Consider the following 22,681-nt stretch of genomic DNA (forward strand, 5'->3'; position numbering starts at 1 on the left):
GCAGAGCGCGGGGAGGACTGGCTCAGGCTCCTCCTGCGGCAGCCGGACCGACAGCCGGAGAGGCTCTGGGAGCCGCCCAGCATCGCACTCCCTGCGTCTCCGGCTGGGCTGCCAGCTCCGTCTGAGCAGGCGCGACTCCCGGTGTCTGCTTGTGAGTTTCTCTAAGTGGCCCTCCTCCCACGGGTGAGGACACCCTTCCCCTCAAGGGGCTGAGCCCACAGCCCCGGTGCATCTCCGTACAGGGGACCTGTGTGTCAGGGCTGTTCCCCCGGGCGTTGGGGTGCCAGCGTGGGTCCGCGGCGTGGCCACTCCTTGGGAAACTGCCCACCTGACTTGGGTGTGGAGGAGCCTGAGCAGTGGTCCCAGGGGGGAGCCTCGGGCACCGTGTCCCCGGGACCCAGGTGGCCTCGCTGTCCTTGGGGGGGGGGGGGGGGGCCGGGGGCCAGAGGGACCCGGGCCTGCCAGGAAGGGTCGGCTGTCCAGGCGTTGAGAATGGGCTCAGCTCAGTCCGAGGACGGGGACGTGCGTGGTTTTCAGAGCAGACACTTTCGGGGGACGCAAGAGAAGGGTGGTGACCGGGACGCGAGGCCTGGCTGCCCTTGGCCGGGCTCGGCCCAGCCCGGTGCTCAGGGGTTTCTGCGGCCACTGTTGTTTCTGTTGCCACGGCGACCACAGGGGAAACACACTCCACCCAGTGCAGGTGCACCCTGCTGCCTGGGCCGCTTCCTCCACACGGCCCTGGCCGGCCCTGACCCCGTGACCTCAGCGAGCTGAAGCTTTGGGCTGTGGAGATCCACAAGGGGCGACTTGGAGTTCAGGGGCCTCAACCCCAGGGGCTGCCTGCGTCGCCTGTGGGGGGGAGCTGGGGGGCCCTGGGTTTCCTGGCCTGTCCCCACTTGGCTCCCTGGCCACTGGCAGCTGCAGCTGTGGAGGTTGCGTCCTGGGTCCCCCTGCGGATGGCCGTGCAGGTCACCCCGGGGCTCAGGCTCCTCCCCGGGGCCCTGGGGAGATGCCTTGACAAACGGGAGGGCTGGGTGCACCCCGGGGCTGCCCCTCCGCCAGGGGCCTGGGGTGTGGCCGTCACTCACTAGGATTCTCTCCCTGTCCCTGTCCCTGACGGGGGCGTGGTCACACGGCTACAAGGACGCGTGAGGGGACCTGTCTGTGCCGGTGCCCAGGCTGCCTCTGCGTGTGGTGGGCGCTCAGCGGGCCTTTGCCCCTCGCCCCAGGGCCTGCTCCAGAGGCCTCTGTTTCGGGCGTGTGTGCCGGTCTCTGAATGCTCCGCTGGGTCCGCCCTTCATCAGAAGCTTCCGGGCCGACGGCACCAGCCAGCACGACCCAGCAAAGCCCCGTGGCCCCTGCCCCTCAATGTCTGGGAGCCGTGCCCTCCCGCCCCTCCGCCGTCCGCCTCGGGGCTCAGCTGCGTTGCCTCTCGCCTGGATTCCTGCGGTTGCCTCAGAGCTGGGCTCCCTGTGTCCTGGACCGCTCGCTCTCGCTCTCCTTCCACCCAGCAGCCACGGCGCCCTTGCCACACCATCGGTCAGGTGGCGTCTGCCCTCCGCTCGGGACGCACCCAGCCTGCTGCCCATCCCGAGCCTGCCTGTCGGGGGTCCTCTCCCATGGCCGTCCTCCCCTCCCTCTCTCCCTCCCTGTCCCTTCTGCAGCCCCTCTGGCTGCCCCCTGCTCCAGGCCGAGGGCTCCATGTTCTGTTGGGGGCACAGCGGTCTGCATGCAGGGTGGGACCAACCACACACGTCCCCTTGCTTGTCTCGCCCTGAGCAGTGCCCGGCAGCGGCTGGCGGGTCGGGAGGCGGGGACACTGGCCCCGAGCATCCGTGTGAGCCCTGCGGCCGCCCGGAGGGCAGGAGAGGGACACAACCAGGCCGAGGGCTTCGCTCCAGAGGCGTCCACGCCCGCCCTCGGGTGGGAAAGCAGGTGACGGGGGACACCGGACGTTCGGCAAGCCAGTGGCCCTGCCGCACCGGAACGGTCTGCCAGGGGTTTGTGCAAACAGTGACCTTCTGGGAAACAGTGACCGTGGGGAGGCCTCCAGGCCCCAGCACCTCCGCAGCAGGCTCAGCCCCGAGTGCGTCCTTCTCGCCTTTCCCAGCTGAGCCGGACAGCTGGGAAGGACGGAAGGGGCTTTGCAGAGAGTCACCCAAGCCTTTGGCTCACCTCGGGGGCTCGTCCCCCAGCCTGCAATGAAGGCAAAGGTGAAGGGTAAGGAAGCGAAGGGCAGCTTGCTCCTCGAGTCGGCGCCCGGCTGGAGCTGCTGCCTGTGCAGACCTGCGTGCCAGCTCCGACGCGCCAGGGGCTGGACCCAAGGGACGGGAAAGGGTGAGTCACCCAGGGCGTCCGCGGGAAGAAGGAGAAGTGTCTGGGGCCGGCCAGGCGCCCTCCCCGCCGTGTTTGGGGCTCACCTCCCCCCTCCTGCCTCCCGAACGGTGCTGCCCCCCTTGGGAGGGGTGGGAGGGGGCCAGGACCCCGAGGGCTTCACACTGACCCGAGTGCGTGAAGGCTCTCCGTCCTCCAGGCACAGCCTGCGTCCCACCCCCCGCCCCCGTCAGCGGAGGGACCCCAGGCAGCCGCCTCCCCTCCGGAAGCCCCAGTTCTCTCGGCTCTGAAGAGAGGGTCTCACTTGCCTTACGGGCGTCTGCGGAGGCTCCAGTGAAACGCTCGGAAGAGCGCGGCCCGAGAACCACGGCGCCCGACGCCGCGCGGACCGGTGACCCTTCCCGGGGTCGAGCAGGGGAGACAGGCTGCTGGCGGACCCGGGCCGCTCCCGGCGCCCGGCTCTTGCAGACAGGGCGGCTACCGTTTGTGTGCGTCTCGCACGGACACGGTGGTTCTTTTTCTTGCGTGAATGTAGCTGGGAACGCGTAGGCCGTGCAGTGGGTGTTTGTATAATTTCGAGAGAAACTGTCGTTTCCCCGAAGGGGCTGTGCTGTTCCCCGCCCCACCACAGGGGGCGCGTGGGAGTCCCGGCTCCTCCACGGCCCGCCTGCGCCTGCGCCTGCGCGGGGTGCGGGTCGGCCTCTCCGAGCTGGTCGGGTCCGGTCGGTTCCGACCCTGCAGGGGAGTCACGCTGTCGTGGGGTCCGGGTGCACGGGGCGCGGCCCCGAAGCCCAGCGTTTTCTGGAAGCAGCCGGGAGGCGCCCCCTCCGAGCACGGCGGCTGCGTCTGCTCGGCAGGCGGAGCGGCCCCCAGCGGGTGCGGCCCTTCCCTCCGTCCCCACCCCCGGAGATCCGGCCGCTTCGCCGGGGAAGCCGGTGCCGGTCCCGGTCCGGATCGGCCCCTGGTCCGGATCGCCGCCGTCGGTGCCCGTGGCCGATAACGAGAGGCGTCATCGCGCTGGAGGGCCCCCGCGAGGCCCGTGCCTCTGGCCGCGTGCACGAGCCACCTCCCCGAAAAGGCTCGCCCCGCCGAGGGTCGGGAAGGGAGCGCCCGGGGGCGGTGTCACCCCGGCCTCCGTCCCGGGAGCCGCTTCGCTCTTCCAGGCAGACGGCTGGGTTCTCCGGGCGGGCCCTGGGCGTCTGGTCCTTGCTTCACGCTGGGGCGTGGCCGGGAGACGACCCCACCAGCCGGCAGGCGGGATGTCACCCACCAGGCCACGTGGCGAGCCCAGGCCGCCCACGTGCTCACACGCAGGAGCGTGGGGACACTCCGGGCCGATCCCAACCCGACGGGCCCCGTCCAGTGTCCCAGCCGCGCTGTGCGAGCGCTGACCAGAGACCACCTTTCGGCCCCGTCCCCCTCGTCTCCTGAGACGCACCACTGAAATGACGGCGTGGCCCGGCTGAAACCCAAGGCTGGGCCTTCGGAACCTCTGGATTGGCACGGGAGTGGAAGGAAGCGTTTTTAACCCCCTCCCAACATGACCACGAGGTTCTACGCTAGCCCCCAGCCCGGTCTCCCCTCCTCCTCAGGGGCCTGCGTGGGCCCGCCGCACCGGCCCCGCCCCCACCCCCACGTCCTGACCGGGGAGCCCCACGCCCTGCCCCCTGCGCCAGTGAGGGCGCTGGTTTACGGGCTCCCCGTCACACAAGCCGAGTTCCTCCGACCGGAACGCCGGCTCCGCAAGCAACCGGAGTCTCTCCTCTGCCTCTGCCCGAGCGGTCTCAGTGCGTAGGCAGCGGTGGGAGGGGGGTGGCGAGCGGGCGAGCTGCCCCAGGCCCCTGACGGCGTCTCCTCTGCTCTTCTCTGCCCCCAGACGGAGGGACGCGACCATCTCGGCCTCTCCCCCCGCTGCGGTCTGCACGGCCAGCGTCCATCTGTCTGGGGCCCACGGGTCCGCCTTTCCAGGTGGGGGGTTGGTTGGGTTAGCCTTCCGTTGCTTCCACGCTGACCCCAGCCCCTTGAGTTTTAAAAACCACGACTCGGAAGTCGCTTTACACATTTCGCAGACGACTCACTCAGTAGAGACGTTCCGGGAACGAAACGCCTTGGGCAACACTGGGCTCCCCTTCGGCCCCTCCGTCTGGGGACCCCCAGAGAGAGGCAGACAGACTCGGGGGCCGTGGCCTCCTCTTCTCATCCTCGTCCCTGTCCCCCATCTGGTGACGATGGGACATGTGCTGTCCTTGCTGAAAGGAACCTCAGCCAGCCTGGCTGGCCTCCCTGCCCACACGGGCCTGGGCCCAGCCCCTGCGGCTCCCAGCCTGGGGCCGGCCCCAGCACTTCGAACACAGCTCCCCACGTGGTTGTGAGGTGCAGCTGGGGGAGAGCCCTGGCGGGATTCCAGGCTCCCACCGCACCCCATTCCTGCCCAAACTCACCCAGATTGTCCCCCACAAGGCCCCAGAAATGCTTCCCACACCAGCCCACTGCAGAAGCAGGACACCTGTGGGCCTTCTCAGTCCCGGCCCCCGCCCCTCGGCCCCCACCCCCACCCCCGCCGTGGATGAGCTTCCCTTAGTCACCGCAGACTCTGGACTCCACGGGAGGGAAAGGGAAGGGAGTGGGGACGTTCTTCCTGGGTCCTCGGGTTTCCCGGTCTCCCCTGTCCATCTGGATGGCTCCCCACCCCCACCCCCACCCCCACCCTGGAGGGGCCCTGGGTCACTGTCCGCTTCCTCTCCTTTCCTCCCTGCCGGCGGCTTCCCGAGCCACCTGCACTTTGGCTGGATTCCGAGGCCACTGGCTCCCGCAGGGAACAGAGCTCGGTCCTCGAGGGCCCGAGCTGCAGCCTGGGTCCCGACGGCCCTGGACTGAGGGCCGTGTGCCCTTGGTGTGCCCTTGGGAGCAGACCCGGCCGTTGCACAGCCCCAGGTGGCCGCCGCCACTCGGCTCCCACGGGCCCCGCGGGGCGGCCCGGCCCGGCCCGGCTCTCGGCAGTGGGCCCTGGACACAGGCGCTGCACCGTCCGTCCGCGCCGGCTCCCTGCGTCCTCCGACATTTCTAGGACTCCCCTCGGCATTTAGAGGGATTTTGTAAAGCCAATGTTTTCAACTAGAAAGGCAGTGTTTCCAAATCCCTGGAAGAGCATCCAGTGAAACAGGCTCTTGGGGACGAGAGGTATTTTCCATCTGGGCTGGCAAGGGGCTGCGGGCACTGACTCTTGTGTTAGGAAATCTCTTGGAACTGGAAAAGCTCGTCTAGTGTTTTACTTTTGTTTTGTGAAAGCCTGTGTAAGGACCCCCCGGCAGGTGTAGTTTTTATCACTAGGGTGTGGCGAGGACGGTGGGAGGTGCTCACTCCCACTTTGTGCTCTCCTGTGGCCGGCGCCGCCCTCACGGTGCTTGACGAGCACCCTGGTCCAGCTGGGACACATTCAGTGCCCACCTGGCTCAAATGACAGAAGGGTCTGATGTGACAAGATTCCTGGCAGAGTGGCCCTGGGGAGGACCCATGACGAGCCCCCGGGATCAGGTGCCCTGCCTTTTCGCCCTCCCCCAGTCAGTGTGGCAGGCGTGTGTCTTATGCAAGCTCTCCTCATGGTCCCAAGATGGCTGCTGTTGCCCCCTCACCTGCTCCTCCACTCTCTTCCCTAAAGTGTCTCTTGCTGAAAACCTTTCCCAGAACTCCCCGCTCCCCAAGACAGTGCCCTCACCCGGACCACCCGCCTACTGCAGGAGGAAGGCCCACCCGGGCTTCCAGGCCAAGCAAGCTTCATCGTCTCCCCGACACCCAGGCAGAGAGAGGGCGAGAGCTGAAGGAGGTCGGTCAGGGCCGGGAGAGCAGGTTGGAGCCTGGAGGACGTTCCCAAGCCCCCACCACCACCCCCACCACCCCCGGCCCCCAGACAGGGCTGCCGACCGTCGGTTAGGAGGGGGCGGGGCTAGAGCACCCAGGCTGCGCTTGGACCCCCCTCTTCCGCCCACGCCGAGGAGGGACCCCGATCTTCGGCCAGTGGGAGGAATAACACGCCCCACGCCATCACCAAATCCTGCCTGCGGTTTGCCCACCTTCTTGCGGGTCGGTCCAGTCCAGAGACTTGGGATGCTGGCCCTCGTTGGGCGGCGTGCCCACGACAGGCAGGGCTTCCTTCCCGCACATCAGGGCGGCCCAGCAGGGACATGGCGGGGCGGCTGCCCCCAGAAGGCCCCCCGACTCACAGAGCTGCAGGCACTCACCCCCCCGGCCCACCGGCTGCGTCCAGCCCCAGGGGCAGGTCCAGGCAGCTGTCACGGACGGACGCTCTGCCTCAGCCTCCCTCTCCCGGAGAGCCTGCCGTCGGGAGACTCAGCCGCACCACCCGTCCGGTCAGACGCAGGACGCAGGGGAGCGAACAGAAGCAGGTGCTTGAGAGAGAGGCGCCGCCCGACTCGGGGCCCTGGTGTGTGGCGGCCGAGCGTGGAGTCCCTCACGTCTGTGCCGTGAGCAGCTCCCTGCGGTGCTCGGGGCCGTGGGTCTGGAGTCTCAGCAGCCGGGATCCCACGGACAGCGTGACCTTTGCCCCCTCAGCTGCCAAGTGAGAGGGCTCGGCCAGGCGGCCTCTGACCTGGGATCCTAGGAAGGGGGAGCGTTGGAAGCGTGTGACCCCCCCCCCCCCGCAGTCACCAGCCGTGACGCGGAGACTGGACCAAACAGCACTGGCTGGCGAAACGCTTTGGGCTGAAGGGGAAGCGTTCCGAAGTGGGACAAGGGCACCTCATGTTGAAACCCGGGCCGGTCAGCCCTCCCAGGCCCGAGCCAGCCTTTGCCTCCTGCCCCGGTCCTTCCGGCTGGACCGGCCCGGGGGGCTCAGCTAGGGACAAAAAAGCACAGTCGATGCGTTTCGGTGGGTAGCGTTACGGCAGTGGTAAGTCGGATGCTCGCCCGAGTGTTCCGGGCTGTGCTCTGTGCCTGACCTCAGCTCGTGTCCAGGCCGCAGTGCCACGGAGGAGAGCCGACGCCCGCAGTGGCTGCGCCCTGTGAAGGCGGGGAAGGCCGTGCGGCACCAGACACGGTCCCTCTGTGGGTTTCAGGCCGCAGCCCGCCGGAGCACACGCGTGGCGTTGGGTTCAGGATGCCGCACTTGCACCCAGACATAAACCTGCATAGATGAGCACCCACGGGTGCACCGTGCCCGGGGAGTGACACCCTTACACTGGTGCTTCCTGTCGGAGCTGTGTTTCAAGTGCTGTCTGACCCCTCCAGCAGGGGGCGTTGTAGCTGGCTGGGCAGGGGGTGCCCGGGTCCCCTGGGTGTGGAGTCGGGGGGTGGTGGGCCCATGGCCGGGAGGGCCGCAGGGTGCGTGGCACAAATGGGCTGGGCCGCCCCTGGAAGCTCCGCCCTCTGACCTCCGCCTCCCCAGCCAAGCTGGGCCTCCCCGTGGGGTGCAGGGTCCGGTGCCACCAACGCCCCCTTTTACCACAAACTCTTCCGTCACAAACCCACCAGCATGTGACGCTGTGACATGACAGTGTCACCCTCAGTCAAGCACACCGTGTGACACTTTCGGTGAGACATTCAAATTAAAACTGTCAACTGTGACACCCATGTCATTACCCAACCAGCCACCCTCACGCAGGCACGACCTCTGCCGGCTAAAGCTTGTGTCCAGCTGGTGCCCAGGTCGCAGCAGCCGACCCGCGCCGCCCACCATGTGCCCGGCCTCCCCGTGTGCGTCCTGCCCGAGGCAGCTCGCCAGGTTCCCCGTGAGCTCATGGACACGGCGCCGTCCCAGGAGCGCCGTTCCTCGCTCCCTGACCCCCTTTCCGAGGTTGTCCCCCCTCTATCACGTGAAGGGGATGTGAATACGTGGGGGCTTGTTTGGATGGCAGTGCAAACGCCAGAGTGCCCCACGTGCCAGGGTTTAGGAGAGAAGCCGTCTAAGAGGCTCTGGCTGCCACGCGGGTCGACCCACAGGCCCAGCACCCGTGGGGGCCGGGGGCCCAGAGGCGCTGTTTCCAGAGACAGCTGAGCGAGCCGGGAACCACAGCTGCGGCCAGAGGTCGCCGGCTGAGCCCCTGCAGACGCGTCCTGTCATGGGGACAGTCTGGGAGAGCCACAGCGCTGGCCCCGCCGGGTCCCACATGCTCCCTCTGTCAGCCAGGCCGAGTGGCAGGGCCGTGGGGGAGGAGGGGACGTGGCGGGGACCCAGCTGGGTGTGTGGGCTGGAGTCTCACCTCACAGGGCGCTACTTGGGTCCCGGAAGAAATCAGCCCTGTTGGGGTGGACGGGACACTGAGGCGCTAACTCAGGGCGGGTGGACTGGGCGCTGGAGGGACAGGGCCTGGGCTGCACTGGGCGCCTCACCAGCTTGACACACGTGGTGAATGCTTCAGCCCTGAGGCCACCAGCTGCTCCCTCTCCTGCTGGCACCCTGCAGAAATGTGGCACCCAGGGACAGGGAGAGGGAGAGATGGGGCGCCTGGGCCCAGAGCCTGCTCACCAGGGTCAGCTCCTGTCACCCCACGGGACCCCAGGGAGCTCGGCAGACCTGCCGCCCAGGCACAGGGAGGGGACAGGGGCGGGCAGGGTAGAGCAGGACACCCCAAGCCCTTCCAGCAGGGTCCCAGTCCTCCAGGGCGATGGACAGCCCCTGTGGTGGGCTGAGCCGGTGCCCCCAGAGCCTGCGATGGTGCTCCCCCACTGGGGGGCGGTGGCCCGGGACCCCTGTGAGTACGCACAGGGTCCTCAGAAGAAGGGGACATGGAGGTCGAAGGGGCAAGCAGGAGGTGCTGGGCTCAGCTGAAGCTGAGGCTGGAGGCAGCGGGGAGGCAGGCAGGACCGGGGATGCTTTCCGAGAGCCCCCCCAGTGGTGGGCAGCGGCTCTGGGGCCTCACCCGTGACCCAGCGGGACTAAGGTCAGGCTCTGGCTTCCCACGTCCAGGCGGATACGCTTGTGTCGTTTCAGCCACTGAGTGTGTGTGGTTGTTGCAACAGCAACAGGAGACTGGTACCTTCGTTCTCTCTGCCGGGCTCCTCCTCACACTCGCTCATCCACCCGGGAGGGCCCCGGCCTTGGGGAACCGGGGCACAGGTGTCGGACACCCGGGGGCCGGGTTCAGCCGGAGCTCGGCCCTGGTCTGCTCGGGGACCCTCGGGTCAGCCGCCCACCCTCGGCCCTCCCTGGCCTGCGGGGCGGTTGTGAGGCTGGAGACCAAGGCGGGAGGTGGGTACACGGTCCGACACACTGTGGCCCTCACACAACGCCCAGGAAACCCCTCGACCAGGTGGGCGGGCTTCCCAGTCTCGGGTGCCGGGCCTGGCATGCCCTGGCCTGCAGCTGGGAAGGGCCGGTGTCCCCCGCTGTGAGCAGAGCCAGCACCCTCACTGCACAGGACCGTGCACCCAGGGGTGGCGGCGCCGTCCCTGTCCTTGCCTGGACGTGCCACGTGCCCGGGTGTCGGGGGGGGGGGGGACGCCGCACTGCGGGCTGCAGCCGTCTGTGCTCCTGTCCTCCGGACGCTGTCTTGGGGGCCATGGGGGATGGACTGCTGGGGGGGGAAGGGGACGGGTGGCCCTGGCTGTGCTCCCTGACCTGCAGCAGCTTCTGTGAGACCAGGGGCCGCACACGCAGCAGCCACACACGCCCAGAAACCTCCCGGCGAGGACCTGTGACCCCTGAGACCGAGTTCTGCGAGACAGAACAAAACAAGCGTCTCCGAGTGTCCTCTGAAGAATGGGCCGGAGCCCGGCCTCCTGTCCAGGAACACCTCACCTGCCAGCAAAACGAGTGCCATGTAAGGAGTCCCCGGCGGCCCCGAGGGCGGGCGGGCAGGCGGGCAGGCGGGCAGGCGCCCGACACACCTGCCTGCGTGTGACTCAGCGCCGGGAGCAGCCGGGTCGGAACCGGGGCAGACGGCGGTGCTTGGCCGGGCCTGCGGCTCCGGAGAGGGGGCGCGTCTTCCGGGGACCCTCGCACCTCTCAGGGACCGGCCAGCAAATCCCTCGGGGTGCCGGGGTGCCCGTCCTCTCCTGCCTCTCCTGGCTCTGAAACCCACCTTCCCCCAGGCCTGCTCTGGGTTCCCTACCACCTGGAGCCTTGGAGCTGGGCACACCCCCACCCCCACGCTCCAGAGTCCTGAGGTCCGAGGAGTGTGCGCACCCGCCCACCAAGTCCGTGTGCATGCCTGTGTGTGTGCGTGTGCGTGTGCACTGGACCAGACAGGCAACGCTCCAACGGCCGGTTACCGGGGACACGCCTGGTTGCCGACAGCAGGGAGCCACTGCTGAGCCCCCAGCGGTGCCGCAGCACAAGGGGGCGGACGGGCCTGCCGGCCGACACCAATGCGGCGGTCCCTGGCCGCGCTTTGAGTGGCCGCCCGCCCCCCCCTCTGCTGCGCCCGTGGCCACAGGCTGCAAACGGCTGTGCCCGCAGGTCCGGGGTGTTGCTCAAGCAGTAGTGGAAAATGTATGTGTGTTCTAGGAAAAAGGCTTAAGGTTTTACAACTTGACTGGCCAATTACTTAGAAAACCCTGATGCCCCGGCTCTGTCCAGACACGGGGCCTTTTTGCATGAGAATGTGGACGACCCAGAGCCCACGTGTCCAGCCCCATCCACGCCCCCCCCCCACTGTCCACAGCCACCTCGTGGCCGCCCCCCCGGGCCCATGGTGTGCTCTGTGGCGACGCTGCTGGGAGGGGCCTGGGGAGGCGTGTCCTGGGCAGGCTGGGACCATCGGGGCGGGGCCCTGTGGTCCTGGCACCGAGACACGGCCTAGAACTGGGGTGTTTGGGTCCAGGATGGTGGTGTCTCTTTGGCCCTTGGGGGTCCTCAGCCTGTGGTCAGGGATGTAACCGGAGAGAGGACAGGGCAGGGCCCTTTCCAGTGTGGGGCCCAGGAGTCCCGCTTCTGGGAGCCTGCTCATCAGTGTGAAGCCCCCCAGCGCTGAGCCTGGGGCGGGGGCAGCTCTTGAGAGCCTGCTGTGTGCAAGGAAGAAGCCACAACCCGGGGACAGGCGGGCGGCGGGGGATAGGAGGGTTGTCCCGGCTCTGTGGGCAGGAGGGGGGAGCCGCACTGTCAGCTCAGGAAGCGGGGGGGGGGGGGGGGGCGTGGGAGGGAGTCCTGGACAGGACATGTGGGGCAGGGGTGCTCGGGGCTGAAATAGGGAGTTCAGAGCCCGAGACGGAGGGGGGGCTGGAGCTGTGGGGCTGGGAGCCCCCAGCTTGCAGGGGGTGGGGTCGCGTTGCCCGGGGACAAGGCGTGTGGGCTGGGGAGAGGCTCTGGGAGCCGACGGAGGGAGTCTGTGGTGACACCGGCCAGGAGGGGCCAGAGAGACCCGCGGGAGTCCGGGGGGAGGGCCACAGGGGCTCTGGAGCCGCGGCTGCTTCAGGAAGGGTGGGGAGTCACTGCCGTGGGGTCCGCCGGTGACTTCGGGGAGCCAGTGTCAGCAGGGACGGCCGCCCTGCCAAGGGCCACCGGGCGGTGGCTGGGGGCGAGCGGGGCGATGGGGAAGGAGCTGCTCACGAGACCCGGCCATGGGACACAGGGCGGCCTGTGGGCACAGGCACAGGCTCCGGGGACGGGTGTCCTGTTCTCGGCGGTGGTTTCCTTCACACACGGGTGGGCCCAGAGCTGCTCTTCTAGCCGAGGGGCCCGGGGTGGGGGGACTGAGGGGGAGGGTCCGACAGCAGGGAAGAGTGGGGAGCCGGGTGCAGGGGTCCCCGGGGGAGAGACGGGCTTGCGGGCAGGAGTGCTCTGGGGGGCGGGGCTGCGTCAGGGAGGGCGGGAGGGGCCGGGGGCCGGGGGCAGCTGGGCTCAGGTCAGGATGGAGAGCCGGCGCCCTTCAGGGCCCCCGGAGCCGGGGCCAGTGGCCTGGCCTTCACAGCCCCGGGTCAGCCTGCCCCTGGACGTGCGGTTCCCTGGGAAGGGAGTGTGACCTGGGGCGGCGTGACTCTCCGCGGACGAGGCGGTTGGTCCCTGGAGGCGGCTGGCCGCTGGGGGCTGCTCCAGCCGGCAGCACTGGCCTCAAACCCTTCCGCCCCGAAGGGGTCCGTCCGGGGAGGCAGAGCCGGAAGAAGAGGCACACACACACCCACGTAGAAATGTGCGTTAAATGTGTGCGTTAAAGGGCTCAAGGCCAGGAACGGGAGAGTTCACAGTTGGTAGCGCAGGCCGCAGGGGAGGGCGGTCTGGGGGGTGCAGGCCCGGGTGGCAGCTGCTGCAGGGTCCATCGTCTTTGGGGGCCCCCTCGGCCCCACACACGAGGCCTTGCACACAGCTGGCTGTGGCAGCAGCACCCTGACCATCTAGAACTTTCTCCCCCACTGCAGTCCCCCCGCAGGCGGCCTTCCCAGCGCACCGGGCAGTGTCCGGTGGGGTCACCAGGGAGCGCAGGGTCGAGCTGACGCGTCAGAAGCCCGTCACCCTGTCAGGACTCGCCCCCACCCGGTGAGGTAGGCGTGGCCAGAGCAGAAGCCACCTCTCCCAGCTCAGGGGGCAGGGGGATCGTGCCCGCTCCGCTGCGCCTCTGGCCCTGCCGTGCCGACCTCCCCCGGGGTCCTGGGCCTCACCGGGCCCAGGGGCGCAGGAGAGCCCTTGGGCTGCAGGAGGGGACGCCGAGGCGGAGAGGCAGACCCCAGGCCCACAGCTCGCGCTGAGGCAGCCTCACTCCGAGTGGTTCTCTCGGAGGCGGGACCACCGCGCTGCCCAGTGGCCCGTCGGAGGGACCAGGGCGGGAGCAGTGACCGAACGAAGCCACGAGAGGCGGCCTTCCGGTGACTCTGGGTCTTTCAAAACCATTTTAGAACTTTTTGGGGGATTCGTCTCAGGAGCCAGGTCACCTGCGACCAAAGGACATAATCCCCCCCCCCCCCCCGCCCCCCCGGTTTCTCGTCGAAACCCCAGGTGGGTGATTCCCCTGGACAGCCAGTGACTTTTCCTGGTGACCTGCCTTTCACAAGAAGTCTTTCCAGGGTGGACGAAATGCCGCCCCAGGCCACGGCGCTCCGCAGGGGGCCGCCCGGGAGGACTGTGGATGTTTGAGCGATGGTGGCGGTGGCTCCCCAGGGAGGGAAAGCCTGGCGCTGGGGGGTTCCGGGGCCCGAGGGACGGGTCTGAGTCCCCGGCCCCTGCCGGTTCTCCTGGACACACCGCCCCACTGTCTGGCCGTCCGCTGGCGAGGTGCTGCCGAGTGTGAGGCTGAGGTGAGGACCGAGGGAACCGTGTTCATGGAGCCCACGGCACACGGGCAACAGCCTCCCCCTTTCTGTCGATGCTCCGACAGCTGTGCTCACGCACACTGTGACGGTGACACTGGCAACACCAGCTAGTCTGGTGAGTGACACCCATGCGCTGGGTCCTGTCCTACGTGCTCGATGCGTGTTCCTCACTGACTCCTCACGCGGTGCTGTGTGTGGGCATGCCGTCGTCACCAGCGTGGGGACGTGGGCACGGTAGGCTGGGCCGTTCCCCTGAGCCTGAGTCACGGAGCAAGCGAGCCCCCAAGTGAGGGTTCCTAGACCTGGGAATCCAGGTCCAGAGTCTGCATTCTTCGCACAATATTGTGCTGTGCACGTGCGTGTGTGTGCATACAAGTGTGCACACATGAGCATGCATGTCTGTGTGAGTGTGCACGGGTGTGCAGGCACATGGGCACACTGCACACACATGTGCACATGTACACACGGGTGCGCACACATGAACACACATGCACCGATGTGTGTGTGTGAGAGTATGTGCATGTGAGTGTGCATGTGCACACCCACGTGAGAGTGTGTGCGTGTGGTATGAAAGGACGGATCCAAGCAGGTGGGCAGACACCCAGGCTGCACAAGAACCGCTCTGGCCGTGCAAGTGCTGCCCGTGCCCGCCAGCCTGTGCACAGAGCAGCTTCTCCTTGGGAGCCTTCCCAGGTGCGCACGACGCCGGAGCCAGAGCCGAAGGCGGGGGACTGTCCACTCGGCAGCTGAGCTGCGGCCGCTCCCGCGGGCCCCAGGGCTGGAGAGCAGTTCCGAGCTAACGCGGTTGCAAGCAGAGATGTGGCCGTTGCTCCTGACGGTGCGTCGTGATTTCAGGCTCACTGTCTCTCACGCTCCCATTTCCCTGACGACGACAGGGCGGGGCAGCAGCGGCCAGGGCCCCCCAGCGGGACCCGGAGGCAGCGGGCAGTCAGCCTTTCCCAGCGGATTGCACAGGCCTGCCACCCGGAGCCGTGAGGGCCGCCTGGCCACCTCCCGTCTCTTGGTCTTCACTCCAGCCCCCGCTCCGGAAGGCGGGTGGACGGACTCCCAGAAGGGCCAGAGGGTGCGGCACAGAGAAAGGCGGAGAAGCAGCTCGGCCTGGGCCGGCGGCTGTGGGTGGCGGCCGGGTCCTGACCTTGGACGTGAGCAGCCGAGTGACCCATTCTTTCCAGCTCTGCCCACGTGGCTTCCGCTGCGATCCCCGAGCGGCCGTGGGCCGGCTGCAGGGGCCGAGCTCCAGGTCCCCGTGTGGACGCGGGATGACACTCACACGGCACAGGAAAGGGGCAGGGCCCTCAGCTCCGCCTCGAGGTTCTCCCCGGGGCAGCGGAGCCGCGCCCCTCCCCGGGGTGGGGGACACGCAGCAGAGAGTGATGCTGGACTTCCCGGGACCCCGGGCGTGCTCTCCACCGCGCTGGCACCAGGCCAGGAGCCGGTGTCCACTCCCAGGTCCATGCCGTCGTTTCTGACCCCTCAGCCCTAAGGTGCCCGCGTCCCCCAGGGGAGGGGCCGAGCGGGCGTTCCTGCCCCACCCAGCGTGTGTGCTTGCAGGCGCTCGGCCCCGGCACCACGCACCCTGTTCGGTGGGGAAGGGCCTGTCTCTGTGCGGATAAACTCGGGAAACGGGCGGGAGGGTGTGTGGGAAGCCTCCGGGAGAAGCAGGGCCCGTGCACCTGACTGTCACCCTGGAAGAGCAGTCTTCTGGGGACGCGGTGGCTCGGAGCTGCAAGTGTGAGGGCCCTGTCCTCTGACTGTTGGTTCTCCTCAACGTGACTCAAGTGGCTTTAAGCTGAGCGGTCCCCTTTATCAGACCCTTATAAACTATCTTGTTTTCCAGTCATCCCGACTGTCGGTCTTGTCCCCTCTGGTAGACAAGCTCTTCGGGGCTTGTGCACAAGAGTCTCCTTGGTTCTCGGTGACCCGTCACGTGGCCGGAACCGACGACGGTCCTTCTTCACCCGCCGTCATCCAAAGCCCCTTCCTCTCTTTGAGGAGCCCCCCCGCTCAGGAGGCAGAACCCAGTTGCCATGAACTGAAGCTTAGGATCCCAGACCCCGGGTTTCCTGGTCTCCTCTGCAGTCGGGCCGTGGACGTGTGGTCCCGGTTGTACCTGCCAGACGGTCCTCGAACCTGTGGGGGGGGGGGGGTGCACCGGAGGCCATGGGGCTGGGGAGGGGGAGCAGGGCGGGGGCACCACACCCCCCTCCCTGATGAGCCCCGCGGTGGGACTGAGGGTCCTGTCGGGGCTGCACGGTCTCCCGGCCTTGTTCTCTGCACCCCCAGGGATTCCTTGAATGTCCCAAAGTCCTTTCCACAAATTCTCCTTCGCAAATTGGCAAGAGCCTCTCTCTGTTGCTTACAGCGTAGTTCCCTGAGAGTTACAGTGACAAAGCAGACACAACAGATACTTGGAAAATGACTCACGAGGACCTCTGACGCTCCCCCCAGTCCTCGGCGTGAAACTCGAGACCCTCCCGGAGAAGACGACACAGACAGGGAGGCTTCTAGAAGGGAGTTCAGGGAGCACAGACTGGGGGTCCAGTGACGGCCGAGAGCTCGTGGGGAGGGGGGACGGGAGCGAGGTGGGGGCGCAGCTGGGGAGGAGCGTCGGGGAGGCCCCGAGGACGCCAAGCCGGCGTTGCGGCTGGACTCCAGGTCTGGGGACTGCGTGCGGACCGAGAACGTCCGGCGTCGTGTGCGTCAGTCACTCCAGAGAGCCCTCGGCGCGAGACCCCTGACGGGGGGGCGTGGAACCCAGGCACAGAGAACGCAAATGGGGGAGGAGGATCCGCGGTCACACGTGTTCGGGAACTGGCCCGTCGAAATCCGGAAGCTCGTCCCGCTGTCCCGGCCAGGTGGATGTCCGGGAGGGGGCGTCGGGGCGGCACTGCTGGCCCGTCGGAGGGAAGTCCGCCCAGCGGTGTCGGAGGGGACGAGCCGCTGCCCGGGGGGCTGATCGCGCTTCCCTCGCCGCCCGGGGTTTTCGCTGAACGAGCTTGAAGTCAGTCGGCGAAACGACCAGCCCTGGGGCCGGGCAGAGGGGACCGTGCCCCCTGCCGACAACCGGCTGCGCCCCAGCTCCCTCGTTAGCTGTCCCCAAGCCTTTCACCTCCAGCCTGACACCCATCTCCGTGGCTGTCTCGGGGGTGGCCAGTGGGCAGCCAGAGGCTCTAATAGAGGGGGAGGTTTGGCAAGGCTCTGAGCATCAGTATATATATATATTTTAAGATTTTAATTAATTAATTAATTTTTAGAGAGGAAAGGGAGGGAGAAAGAGAGAGAGAGAAACATCCATGTACGGTTGCTGGGGGCCTGGCCTGCAACCCAGGCATGTACTCTGACTGGGAATCGAACCTGCGACACTTTGGTTCGCAGCCCAAGCTCAATCCACTGAGCTACGCCAGCCAGGGCATTAGTATATGTTTTTAAAGACTTGCAGCAGAATTGAACAGAAGGCTCGGGGACTTCCCACACACGCCCGTCCCCACACCTGCACAGCCTCCCCACCACTGATGCCCCCCCCACCCCCCTGCAGTGTGGGGGACGCTCGATGAGCCGCCATCGACGCGCCACGATCTCTGCGAGCACAGACGTCACACGGTGCCCCCCCCCCCCCTTGGTGCTGCACATTCTCGGGGTCGGGATAAGTGTGTAACCACACGAAGCCACCCCTCAGGTACCACACAGAGCAGTTTCACGGCCCTAAAACTCCCCTGTGCTCCGTCCACTCCCCTCTCCCTGCCCCGACCCCTGCTGACCACCGGTCTTTCAATGGTCTCCACAGCTCTGCCTTTCCCAGAGCGGCACGGAGCTGGCATCGCGCCGCAGGACCCCGGTTCAGACCGGCTTCTCTCACTTGGCAACGGGCACTTCAGGCTCCTCCCTGTCTGTTCACGGCTCGATAACTGAATCCCTTTCAGTGCCGAGCGAGGCCCCATTGCCTGGATGGACCACGGTTTTCTCACCCATTTATTCACCGAAGGACAGCGTGGTGGCTCCCAAGATTGGGCAGTTATGAATAAAACGATCCATGCCTACAGGCAGGCTCTTGTGTGAACACGGGTTTTCGGTTCCTTGGGGTAAACGTGAAGGAGCCCAGTGGCTGGGCCGCACGGGGAGAGTGGGTTCAGTCTTGGAGGAACCGCCACAGTGTCGTGCGCAGTGGCCGCACCGCTGTGCCCTCCCACCGCCAGGGACGCGAGCGCCTCTCCCTCCGCACCCTGTCGGCAGGCGGCGGCGGCCGGGGCGCGGACTCTGCCCGTCCTGATGGGTGGGCAGCGGGTCGCCCTGCCGTTCGAAGTTGCGTTTCTCGGCTAACGGGTGACGCCGGGCGTCTTTTCAGGGCGCACTTCCCCTGCCACCTGCGAGTCTTCTGCGATGAGGTACCTGTCCAGGTCGCTCGTCAGTTTTTTAAATTGGATTTTTTGTTTTCTTTTATTGAGTTTTAAGCGTTCTTTGTATATTTTGAATAACAGTCCTTTATCAGAAGTGTCTTTTGCAAATATTTTCTCTCAGGCTGAGGCTTTGTGCAGAGCAGCACCAATAAGTTGGTGCTGGTCCAATCGAGATCGTGTAAATTATATAAAAAGGTGGCAGGACGCACGTCACCCAGGATGGCTGCCAGTTGGCCGGGACACCTGGGTTCCCGAGGGAACCTCCCGGCGTCACAGCAGACACACCCGCCAAGGAGACACGCCCAGGACAGCTGCCCACGGGGTCAGAACGGCTACACCCGCAGAGCGGGACCACCCACAGACAGGCCCCTGGGGAGATTCCACACTTGCCATCGGGGGGCACCCAGACATTTGTCAGAAAGACCCGGAAGGGTGGAGCCCACCACTTTCCAGGTACGACTGAGGCAGGCCCAGACCACTGCTGAGACGGCCCAGCCCCACCCCCCAGAGGGCTGCCCCACGCCATGCCCATCTCCCTGGGCATCAGCGGCCAGAGGCTCTGCCCTGCTGGACGGAGGACGGAGGACTTCGCCTGCCCTGCTGCCCACCTGGCTCCGGAGACCCTTCCCTGCAGGACGCTGACGACTCCCTCCCCCACCGAGCTGTCTTCCGGCCTCCTGCAGACTGAGACTCTGGGACTGGGGCTCCTCCTCCCCCACTGATGGCCGTGTGTGTGTGTGTGTGTGTGTGTGTGTGAGAGAGAGAGAGAGAGAGAGAGAGAGAGAGAGATTTCTGTTAGGTTGTCGGAGTGTGAGTAGGATTCTAGTGTACGTTTATGTTCTACTCTGAGTGAACCTGCATTCAGTAGAAGCTGAGTTAACAGTGTAGTTACTGGGTGTGACTCTGGTCCAGTCCTCGGTGCCGGGCTGCTGAGAGGGCGGCGAGCCACGGGGTTGCCCGGTTGACTTACGGGAGAGACCGTATCAAGAACATGTGCTCATGACAGACTTGCTCCTCATCCTCCCGGCACTGTCTTTTGCCGGGCTGAAGTTTTTATTTTAATAGAGTCTCAATCACCAGTGATTTCTTTCCTGGGTCAGGCCCGTGGTGACAGGAAGCCACCCCTGTCCCCGAGGCCACCGAGGGCTTCTCCTTGGTTATCTCCCCGGAGTTTTACCGTCTCCTGTGTTACTTTTAGGCTGTGATGCACTTTGAGTTACTCTTGGTGGAGGACGGAAGGTCTGGGTGTGGGTTCTTTGTGTGTGTGTGTGTGTGTGTGTGTGTGGATGCTCCGTGGTCCCAGCGCTGTCTGTGGAAAAGACTGCCTTTGCCTCCTTGTTTTGCTTCTGTTCCTTTCTCTGAGGTCACCTGGCCGTGTTTGTGGGGGTTACTTCCGGGCTCTCTGCTCTGTTCCTTCGGCCTAGCCGTCCCGGCGTTGGCCAGTCACCGCACGGCCTCGGCCACTGCCGGCTGGCCTGGGGAGCCCCGGCGGCAGGAAGTGCCAGTTTCCCGGTTCTGCCCTTCAAGGTCCTGTCAGCTGTTCTGGCCCTTCCCCCTTCACACAAACGTCTGGATCAGCCTGTCAGTATCCACAGCATGTCTGCTGAGTGTCCGACCGGGGCAGCACCACATGTTCGATCTGTCAGACTGGACACGGACGGGCGGGGGCTGAGGTCAGGAGAGGCTTGCCCAAGGTCATGGCGCACACCTCGGGTCAGTGGCGGGCTCTGCACCAAGGCTGGCCCCAGGGGCCAGTTTCGAGGCACACTGGCCGGTCGACAAGAAGGCACTTGGCTGTGCGTCCTCTCCAGCTTCCGAGAGGTGGGCCTGTGGTCAGGAGGGCAGCTCGGGCAAGGCCAGGGGTGGGCTCTGCCCTCAAACGGGAGGTCTCAGGAGCAGTGCAGAGGCGACACGAGCCGTCCCCCCCCCCACCGGCTTACAGCCTCACCCCACGGGCTCGAGGAATGTGGGGGAGGCTCTCAGATGAAAATCTCGGGAGCAGCAATGCATAAAGCACTAGGAGATGGCGTAGCATCTCACACATGTGAATTCTCATCTCTGACGGTTCGCAGCCGCATCGACTCCCTGGCCCCCCGTGACCGGTGACCAGCTCACAGGGATGGCATTTTCTCTGTTGCTGCCAGGAATGGCCAAGGTCACATTCCAGAGGAGCGTGCTCGCCCGGCACAGCATTCCGTTCTCGGGGAGAGATAAAGAGAGAGTTAATGTTTGAAGACATCGTCAGCTCTGTTAACAGCTAACAGGGTTCCCTGTCTCTGCCTGCTGCTGTAACTTCGTTTCCTCTCCCAGAAAGGGGAGATAAGAGCGGAACAAGCTCACTCAGAAATGAAAGAACAAAGGTTTCACAGAATTCAGCCTTTACAAGGCTGCCGTTTGTGCTTGGGGTCTCTGCGGGGCTTACATGATGCTACTGAGCGTCTGTTTTTAGCCTGCACTGCGATTTCCTCAAACCCGGGACATTCTTTCTGCTTGACAGTGCTGGGGGGCAAGGCGGACGGCGGAAGAGGGGGAATCCGGAGGGATGCCGCTCGAGGCTCTGCCGCCGTCTCGCAGGAACTGCCTAAGTGCAGGCTCCGTGAACGCTGGAGCCGGGTGGGAAGTCGGGACGGGGTCATCCAGCCCACCTCCTCCTCCCTCGCCCACTCCAGGGGGCTCCTCGCCCACTCCAGGGGGCGTCGTGCAAGAGCTCCAGCAGGCCGCCGTCCACTCTGCTCTCGGTGTCCAGGGACCGAGGGCTCGACCCCACACCACTGTTAGGATGGTGCCGCTGTTAGGACAAGTGTCCCTGTTTTTGAAACGTTACGTTGTCCTGTTGACCCAGTCTGGTTCTGCAAAGTCTCTCCGATGGCCCCAATTCTGGAGTTCGTGCCCTGAACCCGACCCACGGGTGGGGAGCCATGGACGGTCACAGCGCTCACAGCTCTGGGGCCGCGTGGCTGGGGCTCAGATCCCGGCGCCTCGTCACCCTTGCAGCGGCCCTGTGCCTCAGTGTCCTCATCTGAAAAGTGTGCGCTCTGTCAGCGCCTCCGCCAGGGAGTGGTCTCGAGGGAGACGCAGGAAGGTGTGAGAAGGGGTTTGGAGCTCCGCCTGCCCCTCGGGAGGCACAGAACGCCGGATACGGACCGTGTCGTTTTAATTTTGTCCCCTTTCAGGAAAAGTGCCTTTCGGAGACTGCCCCAGGTGCGTTCTGGGCTGTGTTTGGCGGGAGTCCTGCGAGGGAGTGCCCGCCAAGGGCGGAGGAAGGGGGCCTGCTGTCACAGAGGCCAGACCCCACCCGGCTTCCCCGTGACAGTCCTTGGAAGATCTGGGGGTGCGGGCGGTCCCCCTCTCAGCCCCGCCCTCCCAGGCTCCCGCTGTCCCTGGGGGAAGGAGTGGCGTCTGTGCTGTGAGCCGCGGAGACACGGGCCCGCAGGGCGTCCCTGAAGTGGGCCTCAGGGCGGAGCAGGGAGAAGCCCACGTTATCTTCCCACTCGTTGCCTTTCGGAAACGCTTCTGACACGGGAGATGGTCACACCGGAACCCTTCCCGTGGCCGTCGTGCCCTGGTTGTCCCCGAGGAGACCGTGCAGGGAGCCTCCTCCTCCTTTCTGCACACGCACGCGGTCCCGCACCGGCGTGGCCGTCCGTCCGTCCGTCTGTGCAGCCGGTCACTATGCAGGGAGCCTCAGGCTGGGAGCCGGGGTGTCTCACGGCTGAACTGTGTCCTCCCCCCAGGTCACATGTCCAAGCCTCAGCCTTGGACATGTGACTCCCTGGGGACTGGATTTGCAGACAGGCCTCTCAGGGGTGATTAGGTCAAATGAGGTCAGCAGGGTCGGGCCCTGCTCCAACAGGACTCCAGTCCTCGAGAAAGTGCAAATCCCCGGGAGAAGCTAACTTCCTTTCAGCGCGGCAGACGAAGGGAAGGCAGGCACCTCCTCCCGAAAGGCCCTGGGCCGTGCCTGGCTCTCGCTTCCAGGAAGACAGTTCTGGGCCGCGAGCAGTCTCCGGTGAGAAGGAGCCTCAGGGGGGGCCCGGGCCTGGGCCCACCACCTCATAGTCCGATGCTCCTGAGGGTTACGGGCTCTCTCCTTTACTGTGTATTCATGCCCCCGGGGGCCCAGGGAGGAGTGCAGGTGGCTGTAGTCACAATAAAAAAGCTCCCAGTTAGCACTCTACTGTTTAATCCTTTTTAAAAAAGATTTTATTTATTTATTCTTAGGGAAGGAAGGGAGGGAGATAGAGAGAGAGAAACATCAATGTGCGGTTGCTGGGGGCCGTGGCCTGCAACCCAGGCATGTGCCCTGACTGGGAATCGAACCTGCGACGCTTTGGTTCACAGCCCGCGCTCCATCCACTGAGCTATGCCAGCCAGGGCTTCTACTGTTTAATCCTGTCCTACAACTCTTCAGCCCAGTGGTCTCCTGGTTAAACCCCCCCCCCCACTGCCTCCCCTCCCCCTAAGTGTCCGTCCTCCTGTGGGCCACTTGGGCCCGGAAGGGTCCGTCCCACGTCATCGGGGCCTGCAGGGGCTCTCTGAGCATGCGGAGGCTGCGGTGCGGAGCAGCACAGCGGCCGTCTCATGCACCCCAGCTAGTGAGCAGCAGAGTGTGGGCCTGAATGCCCCCAGGTCCCCGCCCGAGGGCCCTACAAGGGCCTCCGCCCGGTGAGGCCACCCACACACTCTCCGGGGCTCATGTCCTGTCGCTGTTGGCCGAGTCTCACCGGACCGCAGGA

Source organism: Phyllostomus discolor, chromosome 3, assembly GCF_004126475.2.
Source record: "Phyllostomus discolor isolate MPI-MPIP mPhyDis1 chromosome 3, mPhyDis1.pri.v3, whole genome shotgun sequence".
Classification (NCBI taxonomy): domain Eukaryota; kingdom Metazoa; phylum Chordata; class Mammalia; order Chiroptera; family Phyllostomidae; genus Phyllostomus; species Phyllostomus discolor.